Here is a 6,876-nt window from a genome sequence, read left to right on the forward strand (position 1 = left end):
AATTCCAGCCTCTAGATCTCATGGAGGAGAGATCCATATATAGATGTTTGGAGAGAGGATGAGTCAGCTTGAGATCTGACTAGTGTCCTCTCCCTCTATCAGTTCTTGAGTCCACTTGGAGATTTGGAACCTCTTACTCATCACCAGTCGAATTCCCTGAGGCAAGTGTCATTTTGGAAGCTTCCTGGGTTTTGACACCTTGAGAAATGAGCCTGCCACTTGTCCACTCTCGTTCAGCGCAGGTAGCCAGTGTTCCAGTTGACATTCAACGCAGGTAGCCAGTGTTGGCTTTGACATTCAGCGCAAACAGCTAGTGTAGCCACTGAAATGATCCTGGATTGACTTGTTTTTGAGCCGTTTCTGGTGGAGAACTTCTGTGAATTGATGTGGTTTGTTAGCCTTATTCCTCTAGGGGTAGGAACAACATGTTTAGGGAGTTTGGATCCCTTAGATTATGGACATTTCATGCTCAATGCTGTAAGGCACAAAAATGTCTATAACAGTTGCCCCATAAAGTATGAGGCTGTTTATCGGGCGAAATGCTTTATCAGGGGGATCCGAAGTTCATCCAATGCTGGGAGGAAACCTGTAATAAGATACAATACAATACATTATTTTTCATACTGCTTTCATGACCTAGCTGAGGCGGGCATTCCCATGCTCAGCTTTATAAATTCATTTTTCTGTACATAGAACAGACAATCGTCTGATGGTAGACTGATAATTTTGATGAAATTATCATCCTTTGAGTAGGATGATTATTTGCTGCAATGATGTACATGTCAATGTCTTTTCCTGAATATATATCATAGCCCAGATGGATGAAACTAGATCTGGGGTCTTCAAACTCGTTCGATCTTCTCTCTAAGTACAAGTCGATCCATGTGAGAAATGTTCTGAAGTCGAACATGGAAAGACATCGCTTGATTACCGGTCAATGATGTAAACCGTTAACAAGCGCGAGAGGAATCACCGATAATGATAATGACCCTCAAGGTACTGTAGTAGAATTCACGTGGTGTGAATAAAGGACTTGGCGTCGAACACCATGCAAAATCTTTCGGTCGAAGGTCATTGATGTATACCTGTCGCCGGAAGTGAGAAACTTGCCATTGAGGCATGCAAGCTTCAAAGTACTGAAGGGGTTGTTCCTAGATCAACTTCTTGGATAATGAGTTGATGTCGACAAGAAGTGATCCGTCAAAGGAGGGCCTTGATGAATCCCACATCAGTGACACGGAACGGAGCTAATGATTATAATGGAGGTGAAAACGATCTGTGACATATGATTCAGGGTGGCAGTCATGAAAGGATGAAGGATAATGTATGGTAGTGGATGGGACACGGTTGACTTTTCTGAACGACTTCTCTTGAACATATGGTGACACTGATGCGATGGATTGGTAGCATTACCCCAAATATGGATGGTATGGCGAGACCATGGATGTGACCGGTGAATGAAACAACCCAACCCGATTGTGGTACGGAGGAAAAGTGTCATGTTCAAGAGCGACTTGCTACCATCAAAGTTTTCTTTAGTTTCTGCCAATTTTTCCCCAGTCATTGCTGACCAGTACCTCTTTATTTTTGTCAAGATTGAGGAGGATAACATATGCTTGTTCTATAACCTGTCCTTTGGGCAAGCCCATCACTATGTTTTAACGAGCCTAGCGATAGTGAAACTCGTTCTCGTCTAAAGACAAGTTTGTCACTATTTAATGATTTTAACGAGTCTAACGACAAGGATAACTCGGTCCTTTTCATTTTTAGAGAGTCTGAAAAGGTACATAAAGTTAACTCCAAAAGTCCTTTTTCGTCATCTAATCCCTTAAGTACGAAAAAGTATAAAACAATACAGAAGGGATGAGTTTTCAATAGTTTTAACGAGGCGAATAAAACAAGTGCTCGATCTTTTTGTGCAATAATCCCTCAGGTCCAAAAAGATTAAAATCTAGAGGAGGGATAGCACTTCCTATCCTTTTAACGAGCTGGAAGGCCAAGGACTCGGCAATCTTTTCATATTTTACGAGTCAGTTGAAAAGAGCTTAAAGAAGACTCGTCTTTTGAGGAACGAGTGATAAACAGGGTTAGCAGCTGATTCCAGGTACAAGTTGGAATTTTCCAATCACGGCAGTGTCATAAGGATGGCTAGGTGAAATCACTCTTCGCAGCTGTTCCTCAAAATGGGCAAACAAACATATGGAGGTGAACGATCGACCAAATGAAAAGTGGAGGTGACGGTGCAAACACGACCAAGGCTTTAATGGCTGATAATATTACATTCACAGTGGTTATTTACCGGGATAGTTCATTTTTTAACGAGCTTAAATGTGGGTGGAAACATTTGCTCGATCTTATGTTTATTTTTTAACGAGCATGAACTATGTGCTAAAACTGCTCGGATGTCGCGTTTATTTTTTAACGAGCATGAACTGTGTGCTAAAACTGCTCGAATCTTGTGTTTATTTTTTAACGAGCATGAACTGTGTGCTAAAACTGCTCGAATCTTGCGTTTATTTTTTAACGAGCATGAACTGTGTGCTAAAACTGCTCGAATCTAAGTTTGCATGCCCCTAGCATAACAACGCAAATCGAGGTGCATGCCCCCCAAGCTTCATTGCATTCAACTTGGTGGTTGGAATGAAGGTTTACCTTTGAGATTTGGAAAGGGGGTTGTTTCATTTTTTAATGAGGTTGACACAGTAAAAGAACTATCCTCATGACTCCTTGTTTCATTTTTTAACGAGGTTGGCACAAGATTAGAACCATCCTCGGAGTCCAAATCCATTAGATGTAGAAGGTTTCATACTCCACTGTGGCCACTTCCACTAGATTACTTGGAGGCGGTAGGGCAAAAGTACCCATTAAATCAGGGTCTTTTAGGAGACCTACTCCGATATTTTGGAGCGAATGATTGCTTCCATGGATCATTGGAATGCTTCCCGTAACTTGTGAATTGTTGGGGAGAAAAGTTTGTTGGTCGACGATTGTAATTCTTCCTTGGAAGGGAAATGCAATCTTTCTGAAGTAGGTCGACACAACTGCGGCCATGGCATAGATCCATGGTCTTCCTAGTAGGATGTTGTAATCAAGATTCCCATCGATGACTTCAACATCTATTTCTACTGTTTTCCCTCCTAGTTCAACTTTCAAGTTATTAAGGATACCGCATGGGGTATATGTCCTTCCATCGAATGCTTTTAATGTCGTCGAAGATCGCGACAAGGTTGGAGATCCTAAAGTTTTCCAGCAACTCATCGACATAATACATGGAGATGCTCCCTCATCAATAATTGTTCGGTGAACAGTTTTGTTGAGGGCTTTCACTTGAATAAGGAAAGCTAGTTGAGCTGGTAACTGAGGATCGTATCCTTTGTGGTCAAAGGATACAAGATTGGAATCCTTAGGATCAACCCCACCAATAGCCGATAAAAAATCCTGCCTTTGGGATGGGAAATTTTGTAGTACTTCAAGAGTCGACATAGCGGATGGTGATTGGGCCAAATCTTCCACTATGTTATAATGTTGTGCCGCTTTGGCGCGAGGATTAAATGTCGACTTGTGTACTACTCCCTTTGGCGGTTTTATTGTTAACTCAGGAATGATGGGCGGTACAACTTTTGTCAAAGTTGTTATCGAACTACTTGGTTGATCTTTACCTTTGTCGTTCGACAGCTGCGGATTCCCGTAATCTTTGTTCCTTGTTGAAATCAAAGCATTATTCTGCTGTTTTGAGACCGACAACATAAGCACTTGCGATGGGGAAGCATTTCCACTATCAACCATATTTTGACCTAGGTTTGGGAATGGATCAGTTAACACAGCTGAAGTCTGCGAACTTTTAAAGAATCTTTTAAGCTCAGCTCTGTATGGACAATTGCCTGTCCAATGATCCTCGTCACATATCATGCATGGCCTTTTTTGTTTCCCTTTCCCAGGAGGGTTTGAAGAAGTTTTTCCAGGGGATGACTCACCCTGTTTCTTCTTCTTCCCTTTGTTTTTCTTTTTCTTGCTTCCTGGTTGATTGGTTTCTTTGCCTTTATCTGCTGATACAGCATTTACTTCCGAAGCAAGAACCTTATATTTTGCATTTTGATCCGAATTCTTACGGGCTTTCTTAGACGAAGCCTTTGTCGATTTCGCGTTTGCCGTGCCAATCACACCATCGCCGGCATGAGAGTCACTATTTGATTTAGGAGGAGGAGGAATTGAGAATTCCAGTCTAGGGGCGTCAGGTATCTTGTCGTAGAGTGTGCTAGACTGAGTATAAACTAAGTCTAGATATTGTGCACGAGCAATAACTTGCTCCTCTGTTACGACTCCCCCCTTTGCCACATCTTCCGTGATGGTAGGAAGTAAAGACTTGATAAACCATTCAGCTAATAGCTGATCGGGAACGTACGTTTTTACCATCCTGCGACGACGTCGCCACTCATGTATATGATCAGATATGTGAGTGGCCGTTGTCTGCTTGAAGTTGGTAAGGAGTTCTGTTCCCGTTTCATACCTTATCGGTAATTGAAAATGGGTTAAAAAGGTTGTGGCTAGGGTACTGAAGTTGTCGAATGAAGCTCTAGGCAATTCGATATACCATTTTGCTGCCGGACCAGTTAACGTCCTCTAAAAAAGGTGAAGCCTAATCGAATCATCATTTAGGGTGTTTGACGAACACCACAGATGAAATGTCATCACATGATTCGACGGATCTTCACCTGGATTTCCATTGAATTTAGGAATGTCAGATGGAAGTTTGTGAGGAATCGCTGGCCACCAAGGGGCATAAGCAATTGGATCATTCGTCAGCCGGTTTAGATCTGGTAATTCTAGAGTTGCTACAAAGGGCAATTGTTGATTCAGGTTAGGCGAAGCATATCCAGGATAAGATGGAATCGCCTGAGCAGTGGGTCTTTGCATACCAGCATAATGTATTTGATGCTGGCAACTTTGACAAGGTTGATGGGCATAACCATTATAATATGGTTGTTGATAACCGCTTTGGAAATGCGATTGCCCATTACTTACAATGACTTGTTGCTCAGGTCCTTGATATGATTGCTGGAATGGGGGTTGTTGAGTTTGAATCAGCTCTGGTTGTTGAACCATTTGCTGTTGACCAATACTGGATGATTGACCAAGATGAGGAGTCACAGTACTTGTTTGATCCTGAGTCGCTCCAGATAAGGAGGCACTAACCTGAGGTTGTGATTGAGTCGTTGAGACAAGAGGCTGTTGTATCGCAACCTGAGAAACTTGGGGTTGACATACAACAGGTAGCGCTTGTACTTGCGATGCAATCACCATACTAGGTATAGTGGCAACATTCGACACAGGGTGGACTGGTTGCATTGAATATTCGACCCTTGGTTGCTGAGGCAGTATCGGTACCCATCCGCTGGATGTAATTCCAGTTTGACCTGAACATTGTTGTAAACTCCCATATGGTTGTTCTCCAGGGGGGAACAATGAAAAGGCATACTGCCCTCCATATGGTGGAAATCTAGTACTTAAAGGGTAGATTGGCCTTTGAAGACACATTGGATCAATTTGTTGAGTTTCAACATTAGAAATACCAGATGATAATCCAGATGAAGAAATAGGAACTAACCATGTCGTCGAAATAGTCTCTGATTGGACTCCAGCTTGTTGTTGACAATTTGTCGGGACAGATGGTATACCAGCGAACATCGTTGGAGTAGCGGCAGGAGGCTCTGCCGCTGCTGTGTCGGATGACACAGTCCTGGATGTCGACGGTTGTTCAGACATATTTAGTCTATCTAAAAGAATTTCTAGCGATTCTACAAGAACTTTGTGATGAAGGTAGACTAACTTCGAAGATCAACAAGGGAAAGGTGATGATTATTCCGTTTAAAATAAATTTTAATGACGCTTGGACACAACTTGCTTTTTCAATTTTAAAGAGTTGAGAAAAAGCTAAATATGACTCTAGTCTCCTTCGATGTTTTAACGAGCCCGAAGTGACAAATGCTCGGATGGACTTTTTCTGTTATAGAGTCTGAAAAAGGCCAAAAGGAACTGCTCTGGAGTTCTAGGCAGAGGGTGTGCCAAACTTTTCACAAAACCGCAGAATACTTTTTAGGGTACGGGCGGTCGATCTTCCTGAATGCTGTGTTCAGTGCATTGCGATCAGTAGGGCGGCCGACACAGCTTCCTATGGATAAAAGTTTTATGCTTATAGGGGTCTCCCAATATATACGCGACGGTACGTGGGAGCACAATCCGTACTGGCGCTATCGTCCCTCAGGAGGAATCACCCACCATCAACGAGATCGACAGTCACCAGGCTTTACGACGCCGGAACACGTCTCTAGCCTAGACCTCTATGTCGTGCGTTATGTTGCAAAGCGTTGTTAAGTTCATTCAATTTATTTTAGGTTGATCTTTTTAGAAGTTTTCCTTTCAAGGTTCACCACGAGATGTATGATACAATTCCTAAATGCAGTCTAAAGATGATAAGCAAGCTTTATATCTTTTCAACTTTGAAAATCCTAGCTACTAAGGGAAAAGAAAGACACCATCTTTTCTCAAAGAGCAATCAGCACACTCTAATGCACTTTTCCTAAATCAATCATGCAAACTATCAAATGCAAATGCACAATGCAGGTGTTTATTTTCCGCTTTCTTAGTATTGATGCCTACAAAGAAAGCTTTTTGTACAACTTTGAATTTGCTTTTAAATGATCAATACAAACAAGTTTACTTTTTCGAAATCAGGGAGGGTAGAAGAGATTACAACACTTAACGATTTTCGAAATGAAGACTTGTTTCGACACTTAAAAGAGACAAACTCAAACCAATAAGCAAAAGAAAATGTATAGTCAATCTGCAAATAGCCAATGAACTCTCTTCTAAGATCAC

Source organism: Pinus tabuliformis, chromosome 5_1 (assembly GCF_031772625.1).
Source record: "Pinus tabuliformis cultivar Carrire ecotype Pingquan chromosome 5_1, CPIR1, whole genome shotgun sequence".
NCBI classification, from domain to species: Eukaryota; Viridiplantae; Streptophyta; class Pinopsida; order Pinales; family Pinaceae; genus Pinus; species Pinus tabuliformis.